The 15,779-nt window shown below is 38.3% G+C and overlaps 1 pseudogene across 1 annotated transcript; it reads left to right on the top strand.

Moving 5' to 3' along the window:
• Positions 1–1,673: 1,673 nt before the first annotated feature.
• Positions 1,674–10,743, top strand: LOC145491527 (choline kinase alpha-like; annotated as a pseudogene). The gene is made up of 10 exons (XR_014049845.1): positions 1,674–2,502; positions 4,973–5,207; positions 6,104–6,221; positions 6,410–6,514; positions 6,837–6,901; positions 7,282–7,378; positions 7,589–7,697; positions 8,295–8,395; positions 9,072–9,165; positions 10,081–10,743. The product of XR_014049845.1 is annotated as a choline kinase alpha-like (transcript).
• The last annotated feature ends 5,036 nt before the right edge of the window (positions 10,744–15,779 follow it).

The raw sequence follows: 15,779 nt of genomic DNA, 5'->3' as shown, positions 1-15,779 counted from the left end.
TAATCAGAATCAACTAACACGTGCTGTTCAGTGTCCTTGAAGTCTTACCGTTGCATTAAAATACTGAGCAGTTGACCGTTTTATTCACTGATTAATTTAAAAACTGCGGAAGTGTTGGAAGGCGACGATCCCGGGGGCGGGGCATTTGCCCTCTTTCTTCGTCCCCACCCCGGGGCATTTAGGCAGCTCATGTGTCCCCATCCCGGGGAATTTGCCCATTTTTTTGAAAAAAAATGCTAATGCCCGGGGGTTAGCCCGGGGGGGATGGGCACTGCTAGAATTGACCGATGCATAACGAATTTGAGGGGAAACGACCAAAATGTTCGTAAAATCGAGGTCATAGTTAATGATTGATTTGTAACACAGGTGACTTCTGTCACGCAATTCAATGCAATTTTCGTCACCCAGAAGTGCCGTGTTTTGAGATGCAATTCATTAAGCATGGTGGCTTTCAGTATCAATTATTTTCACTTAACAAAAGAACGACACTTTCAGAGTAGCGATTTAAAAATGTTGCAACATAAAGGTTATGCAGAAAATTGTCTATGTAAACAAGGAAACGGGCTTTAGTGTTGTTATGTTGCACTACCCAACATTTCCGGATTTCAAAGAAGATAGAGCAGAAGTTAATTGATGTCGAAATACTATAGTGCCAATGTCTATGACATATAATAAGCCGTTGACTGAAAGGTTGCTGTCTCTTTACCATAAGGACTACAAGGATTTGTTGACTGTTGATCTGCTCAGCGTTTATCTTCTGTCGCCTCTTGACTTTGTAATTCGTTATATCGAGGTAGATTTTACGTTTGGGCTTCCGGATTATGTTCGTTATATCGAAGAATTCGTTACATCGAGGTTCGTTATATCGAGGTTCTATTCCATACATTTTACTGTAACTTTGGCCGGGACATAGAATATCGTTCGTTATATCGAGGACTTCGTTAAATAGAGGTTCGTTAAATCGAGGTTCCACTGTTCATGAGATTTTACTTTAATGATGTATAAGAGCAGCTGAAAACTAACATTCATACAAATTTTCGCTTCGAATGGGTTCTTGGTTTTGTGATATACTACGCTTGAATTTCTAAGCTTTTGCGTGACGCAGCATTTACATGACGGCGTAGAGAGCTGTCATGTCATGATGGTTAAAAAAGTGACTTATTTCAGGAAACTTGGCTATCTGAACAGTTTATGTCTTAGAAAAAGTATTATTTTAATGTTTTAGAGTTCCTCGAGGGATAAATTCACCCTTTTGTAGCAAAACTCAGTGACAGGTGTTTCTGTTGGTTTCCGGCCGCCATGTTGGTGGCCATACGGATGGGCACCAGCATGGCTTCTCCATACAAATCTCTATAAATTTGGGTAAAAAATTTCTCCGCATATCTCACATAAGAAAAATTGCTGTGACCAGAATCTTGGCGAGAGTCTTTGCATATTTACCTTCTTTCATTTCCCAGATTCTGGACTTTATCAATTGACCGGTTTTGATTTTTATTTTGATCTATTTTGAATTGCGTGACACTGAAAACCAGCAATAGACCTTTCCCGCATTCCAACAAACGATGGCGCCATGTCGAGGCCAGGGTGGACAAAAATACAACAAATGTATGAAAATGTCCACCCCAACCTCGCTCTGGTACTGTTGTTCGTACGCACTGAAGTGAAATGCGGGAAAGGTCTCTTGGTCTATTATTTTTCAAAAATTGTCCCAATGGGAGGGGGCGACCCCCTCCCATACTCTCCCGGCTGGAACTCAGTTGTTGATGTTGCTTTAGACTTAGTCATTACAGCAGCAAAACATCTTGACACTACATGTACACGTAAACTTGTCATGTGTAAACTGTGCCGAGCTCAGAGAGTTAAACTCCATGGGACAATGCACAAAATCGGGCTGAATTGAGATATTGTTGTTGTGCTTTGTCCCATTGGGACTACGAGCTAAATCAATAATAATTACTATTGGGGTAAAGAAAGTAAGTAAACACTATTCTGCCATACATTTCCCACTTAAAAATTGTAACGACTTGTCTTCCTTCTCATTTGTGGCAATTCAACTCCCAGATACTGACATCCAGCCGAATGGAATAAGCATAAGCATAATACCACAAGTACGCATTGCGGACCTATTTTCTTTAAAAATCCCGCCAAGAAAAGATCACTCACCTCGAGAGTCTCCTCCCCCTCCTCCAGGGTCTGTAAGGACAGCCCGTTCGTACGGTGACGTCATTCATTACCAAATTTCCTCGGCCGGCTAGTCAGACAATTTGTCCCTGAGAGGGGACGGTAATGTAACGTGACATGCTCAGGGCAAAGTCGTTGCGTGCTTAGTCAGTCAGCCGTATTCTTGGCACGAGAGACCCTTCGTTTTGTTTTTCGCATGGCAAGCATTTCGAATGAAATTTCTTTCGATTTCAAAAAGAAGGCACATACGTGGTGCAAGCAGTACCTTGGAGGAAGTTGGAGGAATGTTTCTTTGGAGGAGTTTTCCATTGACGTTTTAGGGTAGGCAAGCTTACTATTTTTTACAACAATGCAAGCTTATCAGCTGAGACTTGCTGAAATGCCGTAAGATATGCAAATATTTTGAGTGTTTTTCGGATTTTTAGTTCTATATAAGCGATTCTACGTCTGTTTGCCAACAAAAATTCTACCTTAAGTCGGCGTAAAACGAGGCATTGTCTTGTAATTTCGCCAAACTTGTTGGCCTTGATGACCTTTACGTACACGTAGTCAACACTATCTTATTTTGGTCGTAGATGCGTGTGGTGACTTTTTATGTGTTTTCCAACAGCAGTATTGTATGAAATCTTCAGAATAGAACTGTATGCTCTACGTTCAGATCGGTGAACTTTTAATCCTTAATGCACAGGCAGTCCAAGCTCCCTCTTTGAACCTCACAAGCAACACAATATGGCATCGAATTATAAGGGTTTATATGGGATTTTCTACAAGATATCCATGGAGGTAGTTAAAAGTGAAAATTCTAAATAAAAATGGCTTACCTTATTCCGTACATGTGTTGTTTGGTCCTGGGGTCATTATTTTACCTTTTTAACTTGATTTAAGTGACTTTTTTGAATTCTGCTATTCCTTTCGTAAAGAGAGGACAAGGCGAAACACCTCAGTTGGGACAGCCTGCCGAACAAAGTCAAAAATCCCAGGCTAAAATGTACCCAGAGCCACAAATCCACTGCAGAATTCAAGGGCAAAGGTTGATCTTTCATTTCAATCCTCTAGCCACACAATCGCTAGCCAACAATTTCGAAGGGAAAACCGGAATTAAAAAAAGTCGCTTAAATCAAGTTAAATCGGTAAAATAACCATACCAGGAGCAAACAACACACATAGAGAGAGCTTGGGCTGCCTGTGCTTGATGTTGAAGAAATAATGAAGTTCTATGGTTTAGAGATGCAGACAGGCACATGAATAATTTATTAAGCCTCTCGAATAAATTGCTCTAATTCAGTTTCGGGTTATTGATTTCTCATGACATAGTGACTAAAACAAGCTCATTTTAGGTCATTCTTTGTTTTAGTAATTAGGTTTCTCAGTATGGGAGCCTGGGTATAGGAAAAGTGAATAAATACTGTATATCATTCACTTTTGGTTGATACATGTACTTTCCTTTAGAAAATTAGCTTTTGAGATGCCCCCCTCCCCTTGGAATTTCTAAACACCCTCCTTGGGGTGGGTAGGGATATTTTCTGGAACCACACATTGTTGAGTTATAAAAGCAATGCGGGACTTTGTAAGAACATTACAGAAATGCATAGAAAATACAGAGGCACAGTCAAGCCTCATGGAACACAACTCCCCCTTTGTTACAGCGCACCCTCTACATGAGGAGTAAGTTCACTATCTCCATTTTAAATGTACAAAAAAGTAACCATGCTGAAACTTATCATGGAGGCCATATGCATTCAACATCACGTCTTTTCTCGTGAAGCCAATGTGTGCATAAGGCTCTTAATCCAACAGTACCTGTTTTGTGCTGCTGCCTTGGCTGTATTCAAGCTCTTCCACCCAGCCATGTTAGGCCATGTGTATGAATCTAGTTGGAACACATGCATTTTATGTGCTTTGTGGTACTATGATAAGCTTGAACTGACCAATCATAGCACATGTTACTTGGGGAACAATTATAAATGAAAATAGCTAACCTGTACTTGCATGAAAAAGAGGATGGTGTGCACAAGTATTTTGATATAACTCGTGTGTGAATAGAATTGAAAGTTTACTATTGTCAAAAACTGTGAAATCTTGAGTTAAACCTGCATGTGATACAACTGCAGAACCCCGTAAGGCACACCTGCTGCTTCAGACATGCCCTTTATCAACTTTATAATGTACATCCTGAACCTTTTGGGAAGAAAATAGTTAACTTGCTCCTTTTGCATTGTTGAGTTATTGAAAGACTTGAGAATTTCTACATGTAAGAACACTCAAAAAGTTTAAAGAGACACTTAGCTGCATCTCACACGTGCTTCTCTTTGCACTTCTCTCAAGTGTAAACTGTAGTTCAAGTTCTGTCACACAGCAGCCCATAAACTGATTTTGGATTGTTCTCCTAACATGCTGGTTAATAACGACGCCTCTCACAATAACGCAGATAGACCTTTCCCGCATTTTAACAAACAATAGCTCCAAGTCGTGGTCAGGGTGGACAAAAATACAGTAAATGTAAGAAAATGTCAGCCCCAATCTCGCTCTGGTGCTATATTTTGTACGCATGGAAGTGGAATACGGGAAAGGTCTATTGGATCCATTATATATCTTCCACTGACTTTTAAAACAATATGTCATATATTAATAAATTCAGAACGAGCTGGGCCTATATATGGGGTACAAGTCTGTCTCGACCAAGCTAAAAAGTGAGATGGAAAAGATTGTTATTCGGTCTTTTATGGTGATATGGATTTATTCTCTATGGCTAAACTTCATTTTATTAAATTTCAGTTTTATTTTCTTTTAGTGGTGGTCTCAGCAATGAGTTGTTTATTTGCCGTCTGCCAGATAATTATCAAATAGGAAATGCAGAGAAGAGGAAAGTTGTCCTACGCATTTATGGACCACTCTATGATGAACTTGTCACTAGTGTGGGAGCTTTGATTTCAGATTCTGTTGTCTTTGCTCTGCTTTCTGAGTGGAATGTTGGCCCAAAGCTTTTCGCAATATTTCCTGAGGGGCGATTGGAGGAACTGCTTCCAGTAAGTTTACAGTCACTTAGGGTTAGGGTTAGAGAGCATGTGGTCAGATTACTTAGCTTGAAAGAATATTATACGAAACATGTATTTCAACTGCGGGAGAAAGATTTCAAGACATGAGAGATCATTGCAGTAATATGTACAAACTTTATAGGAAGTTGCAAAGTTAACAAGGAGAGCAAGGGGTTTTCTGAAACAAATATATATATTAGCTTTGTGAGGTTATCAAAGAAGTAACATAGGTACAACACCTTTTACCTAGTGCTCACAAGTACCTACCCCATCCCACCCCACCACCTTTCCTGCAAGGCTAATTAATTAATTGAAATAAATTAATCATACAATCATTGAAGTTTACACCTTATTGCCATAGTGCCATGGTGCCATGGTGCCACGGTGCCATGGTGCCACGGTGCCATGGTGCCACGGTGCCATGGTGCCACGGTGCCATGGTGCCACGGTGCCATGGTGCCACGGTGCCATGGTGCCACGGTGCCATGGTGCCACGGTGCCATGGTGCCACGGTGCCATGGTGCCACGGTGCCATGGTGCCACGGTGCCATGGTGCCATGGTGCCATGGTGCCATAGTGCCTTATTGCCATAGCTCTTTAGAGGACGTCAATCCCCAAACCATCCCAATAGTGCACTCTACACTAAAAACTGGAAAAAAAATCAGACTTCAAAGTTGAATGGGATTTGAACCCATAACCAGTGCACTGGTATCGTAGAGGTCGTGGGTTCATGTCCCAGCCTAAATTTTTGCAGGCTTTATTTTTGCAACTGCCCAAGTAACTTACATAATTTTGATGATCTCTGAAACCTTTAAATTATTTATTGCAATTGTAGCTTGTTGCAAATTTGTTTTTTCTAAGAGGAGAAATTCTGACTTTTTTTGTAGGCACGGAGTCTGACTAGAAAGGAGCTAGCATACCCTTTGCTAAAAAAATGGCAGTGTATCATGGGCTGAAGCTTCCTCTTTCCAAGGAGCCTGATTTTATGTGGAATACTATATCTGGGTAGGGACTGTAGGTTGCTACGATATTGTTCTTCCTCTATATTAGAATTAACAAAGGATATCATCTGATATAACTTGAATTAATTATTATTTAAATTGTCACAAGATTTTTATTTAATTTCAATTAATTGTTTGTCTTGTACATGATATTAGATAGCTGTTTTATGATGAATTTGTTTCAAATGACAGATGGTGCGAGGATGCTTTACAAACACAATTCAATGAACAGGATAAAGCTGTTAAATTGGCCAAACTCAAAAGTATGGATTTAAGAAAAGAATATCAATTTTTAAGGTAACAGTCACTTTATGAATTAATGTGATTTGAATGCAGACTTAATTTATTGCAACATAGAACTTAACATTCTTTAACTTATTAACAACCAGTTCATGGTTTAGCTTCATCATCAATTATGTTAAGTCTACATGTATGGAAATTATTGCTGCATCGAAGTGATCAACATTTTAATAAAAAAGAAACAATAATATTCTCCATTGCTGAATAAAACATATATTGAGGAACTACTTAAATGGGACTTGAAACTCTTAATGTAAGTTAATGAAAGTTTTTGAGGGTGTGTTTGATTCTTGATTTTTTTTAATTTCATTTATCCCAGAAACTATTTAGAAACTGCCACTTCACCAGGGCCAGTTACCTTTTGCCATAATGATCTTCAACAAGGTATGATGACAAACATTAAATAAGCACTTGAGACTGGTCAGGGCAGGGATTTGTAGAGTACAAGAGACTTAAGGCTCTTGAAATTTCCACCACTCTGTCAAGTCTGGTCTATGTTCCTGCATGAGAAGAGACAGCTGGACACATGAGGGACAAAGTATGCCTGTGGCTTAAATTCATAATTAAGTTCATGCTGTGCTTCTGGTCGCTGAGAGCTTGTGCTCCTTTAATTTCTTGAGCAGTGGCTGAGATTCAAGCCTAGAAGGAGACCTGCTTTATACTCTTTTCTCTCTAAATATGGGACAATTTGTTTACATTTTATAATAAAATAGAATGTGAACAGTTTGAGCTGGTAGTAATCGTGGTTCACCTCTTATTTTCAGGCAACATTTTGAAAGTCTCAAAAGAAGTGCAAGAAAGTAATGAGGAAGAATTTGACTTAAAGCTAATAGACTTTGAATTTAGTGCCTACAATTACAGGTAGGTAATATTGTACATACATACATGCAAATTTTATGCTCTTGAACTAGCCTGGCATTTGTTTGGGGGATTTTTTGAAAAAATAACGAAACTCATACTTCCCAGACTGAACAAGCTAGTTCATTAAAGTATTTATATATGCATATATCACAGCTCTTTTGTGAATTTGTTGATTAACGAGTTGCCATGCCATGGTCTTCTTTGTTTCAGAGCTTTTGACCTAGCAAATCACTTCTGTGAGTGGATGTTTGACTACGCAGTTCCTCCTCCACAATATTTTTCTTTGTCACTCAATAACTGGCCCAGCAAAGAACAGCAAGTAAGTTTACATTATGTTACTGGTTTTAATTGAGTGTGGAAAGTAATCAGACAATTACTTTGGTTCTGGTTTTGGCTTTGCTACTGTAACAATTTTAGATTGGGTGAGTAGTCTGATTGGTAAGTCATTGGTTAATTGGTTGATGTGTACACACATCAGTCAGAGATTTCCTGTTTTAGTCTAATTGTTGGAATTTTGTTCTCTGTACATGTCGTAAGTGTCAAGCAAGATTGCCATGAATACAATCAGAAACATAAGAAGTATAAGAAACATTTGAAATTTATCAAATTTTTCTATGAGAACAGCCAACCTGATAACTCATGCTGATTTCAGCCATTGCATGTATCCAATGGCTAAAATTGAGCTTCCAAGCCAAACTTTTAAATGGAAAGTATGGACCCAAGCTGAAATTTCGGGAGGGAGGGGAGAGTTCAAACTACAACAACCTTCTGTGGGAGAGGGTATGGATATTTCTAGAATATTCAACATTTTTTTATCTGACCCTTTATTGTGTGCAATTTGAGTAAATATTCTCCTTAAATCTTTTTCAAGGGAAATAAACTCCTACAGTACCACTGTACTTTTTATTATTGACAGCTACTCTTCATCAGAGCTTACTTGGACAAGGATCCACAGAACAACCATCCCTGTGCTGAACCAACTATAGAGGAATCAGAATTGTTAGATCAAGTCAATAGGTAAAATGTGAACATTATTTCCTTGCATTTTGTGCCTGTTACTTTGCTTGTATCCAGACTTTACCTTTACCTTACTTCTACATGTTTGAGTTGTTCACACAGAGCTGTAAATAGAGGAGTTTACACAGCAGCATGAATAGATATGAATTTTATTTTTGAGTGGCAGAAATAATATTTTATGAACAAAGGAGTGTGGTGAGTGAGTAATAGTGCATTATTTTTTTAGAAAACATAGGAACTCCTTGTCCTAGTTGGTAGAATAGAGTATGAGAAAACAAAAAACAATTACATGGGAAAAAAAGGTGGCTATTGTACCGGCAACACAGCACCTGGGACATACATGCTCTACATTTTCCAGCCTTGCGTCTATTTAACAAATGGAGTCCATTTTGCTGTGTGTCTGTTCACAGATGGCATCAAAATGTGGTAAAAACACTGTGGAGCACACAAGGCGATAGTCGAGTGTGTCACTGATGTTCTTACCATATTTTGATGTCTTCTGTGATCACTTACTTAATAGACACATGGCAACATGGAATATATTTGTTTTATATCATTACGAAACAAAAATATGTTAATGACATCTCCTTGTCCGTTCTCCATTTGATCATAAGTTAGAACCAATCAAAGAGTCTATGTTTGGCTCACCAAGTCTTTTTTCTTCTTTGCGCTGTAGGTTTGCTCTTGCTTCACACTTTATGTGGGGGTTATGGGGTGTTGTACAGGAACGATTAAACAATGGTAGTCATAACATCCAATTTAACTACCTGGTAAGTTTAGCTTGTGGACATCATTAAAAATGATAGATTATGAGCTTGAGATTTCTATCTCCTGATAGTTGATGAGGGCGAACCCGAGTCAAATATATCATGCATAGAAATTGAGAGTGAAAAACTTAATTGTTTTAGCTTAAATCTTCTAGTTGTTCAAAACTTATGTCTCTATCTAAATCCTCCTCACAGGAGGACTGCAAAAAAGCGGCCACCATTTTGTTAACAAGCGCACACTGCTCGGCCACTCACTATCTACAACAGAATAGATAGTGACAACATTTGCAAAGAAATGCAAGTAATACTCCATACATTGACTAACTCCACATTATTTACAAATGAAAACGGGCTTTAAATAACATGATGAAATTCAACTCGCTTAATTCAGAGTGCATAAGGATTTCTATCTTTTTTGCCACGAGTTCCAGCTGTTTTGGAAAGTTTACGGTGGTGTTTGGGCATGAGACATTGGGTGTACATGACATTTCCATTGGTAATTTTTTTTTCACTCAGAATTGCTTTATTTCAGGCAAATGTACTGTCTTGTTTTCACAAGCATACCAACACTAAGTACAATTTGTTAATCAAAAAAGCGAAAAAGTCATTCCCTAAGACGTGATCAAAGGTACTGAAACAGAGGGACAATACTTGGTTGATTGAATTTCTCAAGTGTAAATTACAGAAATTAGACCTTCCTTCAGTTGCTTTGTGCCAATTTCGATCTTGGCTCTGAGGCTAAGGGGAATAAAACAAAAGAAATCCCACTGAAGTTTGTGGATGTTTAATGGATTTATTTTGTTTTATTCCCCCAAGCCTGGGAGCCAATTTAGAATTTTAATACCTCGAAAATGGCCTTTTTTCTTTTGTTGATAAGTTTTTTCCTCACAACCTCATTGTTTCGTGTTTTCTTTTCAGGATTATGGTTTGGCACGGTTCGAAGCTTATAATCATCGCAAGAAAGAGCTAGGTCTCATTTAATTCTAAAAAATTGACTATGAACATGAAACTTTGTATTTTATGTACAGAAATTTACAGACAGACAGTTGTCTTGTTTGAATACAAAATTAACTAATATAATCATTTGTACACTTAGCAAAAATATTGTTTATTCGTGTAAATTTGTAGATATGCTATATAGATCACACAAAAATTGCATTTTTGACAATTTAGCCCTTCAAGATTTTTAACTTATATATAAAAAATTATCAATTTTGACAGAAAAAATTACGTTATATGTTATGTGCATAAACTAGGTGATGACAAATCACGATTGAATGTTAACTTAGCCTAATGTTGTTTCATTATGTATCTATAACCTATGCGTTTTAGGATCTTTTAGGTTTCTGGTACTGGCGAAAATTTGATTGAAAACATTGTTGCTGGCGTAATTATTACAATTCATCCATAGTTATGCCACAAAGGGCAATGAAAAAAACCTCTTTTTTGTGGTTATTACCATGCATGTTTGTTAAACTTGCTACTTCCGTAAAGATTCGATCTAGCGCCCGCGGGACTAATTTGTTTATTGTAGCTCATTACGGACGGACGATTAGAAAAGTGATGGGGGGGGGGGGGGGGGGAGGGTTGGGAAAGAAACAAAAAAAAATCGTGCAGAGAAGAAGGAAAAAATTTCCTGCAGAGTGAATTGCACTGTCTGGCTTACAAACTGTACTCGCCTGAAGAGCACCTTGGCAGCCACTTTATACTGCAGTTTTAATATCCCTGTCCTGGTGGAATCCCCATTCACCTGGTTTCTCTACAATTATGAAAACGGACATTTTTCACACTGGCAGTCAAACATCCGTGCATAAAAACCCTCTCTCAGATTGTCAAGATTAAGATTGCAAGAGTAGAATATAACCCCCCCCCCCAAAAAAAAAAATGTGTGTGTGTTGGGGGGGGTATGTTGATGTTCATTATTACGTTCAGATGTCAATCAATCAATCAATCAATCAATCAATCAATCAATCGATCGATCGATCGATCGATCAATCAATCAATCGCTTTATTAACGCGGTCAGTACGCTCAGCTGCAAGCTAGTTTCCAGGTACGCCATGAAGTAATAAAGATAAAAATAAAAAGCAGACTTACTAATAGATTCGTCTAATCTGTCTGCTCTGTGGTTAAGTCTTTAATTTCACTGGTTGTAGTAGGAGCGCTTATTAAAAAACCCCGGCTTATTAGAAAGGGACGCTTGTTGGAAGGAGGGTGCTAAATCGAATCATTACGGTACATACATTTTATATTTTACTAAAACTACAACCATAATAAATTCTATCTGAGCAGTAGTCACACGATCTTTTAAACAAAGTATACGATGTTCGCGATTTTCTAAAAAATATACCTTCTTCACCTCATTATGCCTCTACTGTATTTGATATTTGTATCGTGAGAAAATAAAGATATTAGTATTATTATTATTTCTTGTGCAATGCTCTGATATTTTCGGAGTCTCCCGATTCCCCGCAAACATTTGCTGCTCTCTCACAACTGTGTTTATATTAGGGTTGTCACAGCCTACATCAATGAACGTTGTTTTTCTTGTTAACTACACTTTTTTTTATAGAAGAATATATTTTATAAGAATATCGAGGCTGAAATTTGCGAAATTTTCATGATATTTTAAGAATAAGCCCGAGGCTGAGATTTTGAAAAGAATATAACTTTGTGTGTTGAAAATTTGTAAATGCAATACAATGATATGTTTTTAACTTAACCGAATCAAATTCTTCCTTTCTCTAAATGGCAAAACTAGCCAAAAAGCGACAAAAACAGCACTAGCCGTATGTTGGATGCCAATAACATTTCTGCAAGAGGTCACGTGCAGCATATCAGGTTTTGATGCCTGCAAGCGGGCTCTTAAAGGAATTGAACACCATCCAGACACCAAATGCATTCGAAAACAAAAATGTCATACACTATAATTATATTTGCATAGTACTCATATCGAATGAAAGTTTCTTATCCTGTCAGATTATTGGACTTGCAACAATAGGTTGTCGCTGAAAAAATAAATATTTTCCTTTCTCAGCTTCGTATGAATGACCCTTCGTGATGGGGCTTTCAAAAAAAAAATAACAACAGAAGAAAAATCCAGCAGCTTTCGCAACTGTTTGCAAAAGTCGTAGTTATTTTCATTAGAATAGAATCCTGCCTTATGATAATATCAAAATGACAATATCCAAATCAATATCGAAATTTTAATTTTACTAATAATCTACAGTTCGTATATTTATAGTTAATGTTTATCACCCATGCGTCCAGTAATATTCATCGTTTTTTTTCAGCTTCCATAAACGGTGATTGTTTTTCTGGTTTTCGCACTCATACCGCGTGTGGGCGTTTTTATTGCATTGTGATAAATAAAACTTACTGACACTGTTGCCCGAGGCTACACGAAACATTTAAGATAATACACCTGTACATTATCTTCATGCTACACAGCTCTAAATTAAATTATTCTTGAACTCCATCGATGCAAATTCAAGTCTTGGTTTAATTAATCAATTGCCGTCGAAGTCCTAGAGAGGTCATAAAACCGCATATAAATTGGAAGAAAAATCGTTTATACTTCGTTTCTATTTTTCAAGTAACTGTGACTGGAAGATGCCTGATTTACAATAAATGTAAGGCATTCGGAATATAACAAGTTTATCAGTGTAGAAACAGATCCAGGCCAAGGCGGAAAAATCGCGAACCCGGAGAATTTTACATTGAAACATTAGCAATATTTCGCTTGAGTGGTCCTGAAGGTTAGCAGATTAAAGCGGTCACGAACTCCTCCAAATAAATCTGTGATAAAATCCATTTATGTATGTGAACTGGATTCCTAAACAGCCCATTCTCTTAGCTTGATTCCAGTGCTGCTGTACAAGCGAGTCAGCTATTCCTTGAAGCTTGTCTGAGCCGACTGCCGCCGTGAGCAGTTTGGCCGACCAACTGTGAACCGTGCGCCAAGCGTCGTCTTCGTTTAATGAAGTGGAGACCTCGAGTAGACGATCAGGTCCCGGTAAAATGTCATACCAGCTTGAAAGAGCCCATTCGCCATAATGTCTCGAAGCGTTTGTCGACATCATATGGAAGGGTACAGTTCTTAACGTTATGACAGGTGACTGTGAGTGTTGACTGGCGAGCGCTGAATATATTAAAACTGGCTAGAGTGTCCCTTTAGTGACATTAAAATTTCCTCCCGAGGACATTCCGGAAATGCCCGACTACCGATTGTTCTCGCGAAGATTGTCGACAAAATTCCAAAGTATATTATTCCGAATGGAAGGGGCCACCGCCTCGGTTGTTAGTCCGTGGTCGGATCGTAGCCGATGCCAGCCGAAGGCCTCGGTCGTTTTAAAGGACGAGGATCGTGCACTAACAATGAAACAGTAGGATGGATAACTTGAAGGTAATTGTCCTATTTTCATTTTACATATATTTTTACGCCGACTTGAAGAAGTGACATTCAGTTAAGGTCAGTCAAAGTAAGAAACTAAGCCGAAAGAATTCTTATTCATCATGAATTCATCGTCATATAGCATATGACACAAATATACTTATTTTACTGACGATTGATTTATTAAATAATCTTCTCACTGCTTACTTACAAGGTCAACATTAAATAATAAACTACTGTTTTATAAACGCGGCCCTACGTGACACGAAGGCGACAGTTAGCTAGTTTTATAAACGATGTTAAGGATATGACTTTGTCTTAGACTCGCACTGAATGTCAGTGGGCCTAAAATTCGTAAATAATTGTATTTCACATAAACATCTTTCTTGAGAACCAAGTAAAATATATGTCACCGTGGTCAAATCCTACGGCGATCAGGAAGGCCACGCCCACTCTACGCCGGAGGAACTTGAAAACGGAGGCCTTTTATGGTAATGTTCTCGTGACTCTTATCTGTACAACTGAAGCAGAAGCCGTAAAAAGTATAGTCTGCCTCAGGCCAAACGGCTCAGACAGCCGGAGCATATCCCGGTTTCTGTAGCATAAAGCGACACTAAGATAAATGATAACTTTGACCTTCATGTATTCTGCAAATTCATGGCTTTGAAATGGTAGTCTAATGTCCGAAGTGACGTTTTTGGGTAGACCATGTGTGAGAAATATGCGCCCCAATACAGGGATAACCACTTACTCTCCCCTGGATGGGATGCTATAGTCCGCCCGGGATAACCTCCCTTTCTACCCTCCTCCATCCTTCAACAATCACCGGTACCCATTTCAGTAAAAACCAGGGGTGGAGAAGGAAAGTCAAAGAGCACAAGGCAATGACCCCGGCCTGGGCTTGGTGAGCACGGACCACTCAATCCAAAGACAAGCAATAACCGATTGGGCCTCACTGCTGAGTGAGCTTAAGAAACTTCTGCCAAAAAGGATTTTTAAACACAAACTAAAACATGCGAGTGAAGTATATGAAAGATCATATATTTGAACTGCGGACGGAAAGATATATCTTTCCCCGCAGTTCAAGTATATGATCTTTCATATATTTACTTGCATTCTTCACCATCTACGGGTATATTACGAACTCACAGAGTGACCAGCTCCCAGTTGGCTTGATAGCTCCGTTGGTAGAGTACTGAACCGGTATCGTAGAGGTCATGGGTTCGATCGAATCCCATTCAAACCTGAATTTTTTAAGACTTCAATTTTGCAACTGCTTACATGTTAGTTGTGTGTATAACTACGATGATCAATCATTTCTTCATACACAAGAAAACAGTTTTACTTAACCATTTTTAACCTTGGTTGTATTATTTTAAATCCTAGTTCTAGTTTTAAACGTTAGTTTTAGTCTCACGTTTTTAGCTTTTATTACTTCTGTATTTTAGACATTTAATGTACATTTTAGACTTTTATTTTTAGAGGACGCTCCTGAAAACCACCTCTCGGTGACTGGAGGCCTCTTAAAATATTAATTTATTATTACTATTATTATTGTTATATTATTATTATTATTATTATTATTATTATAATTATTATTTTAAGCGCACTAAGCATTACACCACCGCTTCTCCACTAAATCCTGACACATATAAAACGTCCTGAATACTGTTCTTTGTAGTAAAACATTGTGCTTTGTCGGAAACCAACGGGCTCGTTCCCAGGGCCTTTTAACAGGATGTTACTGAGAACGCGAGAAAATAAGGAACAAAAGGTTCACTGAGCGGTTTTCCCGAGATTTTCAGGATAGCGACTTCCAGCCAATGTTACTGACAGGGATTCATTCCATCAAGGCTAGGTCATCTTATCTTTATTAAAAGTCTAAAAGGTTTGTTTACATGTAATAGGTTATTCCACTTGGCGTATTAATCAGTACACATTTCCAGTTACCGCGATACTTTCTGGAGTATTTAGGGGCAGATTTCCCTCGAACTATTAAGCCAAGTTTCCATTCGAGACACAAGCATTAGCGTAACATAAGAGCAAGCACGAGAGGCCTTATTTCACCGTGAAAACGGGCTTGTCGACACGAACACAAGCGCAGGCTCAAGCACAAGGATCACAATTTTTTTCCTTGTACGGCTATACTTTTGCTTGCCTTCTGTTTTATGTGAACGGAACCCGTCATAAGAGTCGATAAGAGCCAAGTCCCTCGCTATATATTTG

Source organism: Orbicella franksi, chromosome 6 (genome assembly GCF_964199315.1).
Source record: "Orbicella franksi chromosome 6, jaOrbFran1.1, whole genome shotgun sequence".
Classification (NCBI taxonomy): Eukaryota; Metazoa; Cnidaria; class Anthozoa; order Scleractinia; family Merulinidae; genus Orbicella; species Orbicella franksi.
Note: the sequence above shows the minus strand (reverse complement) of the source record. Positions and strands in the feature narration are given on the sequence as shown.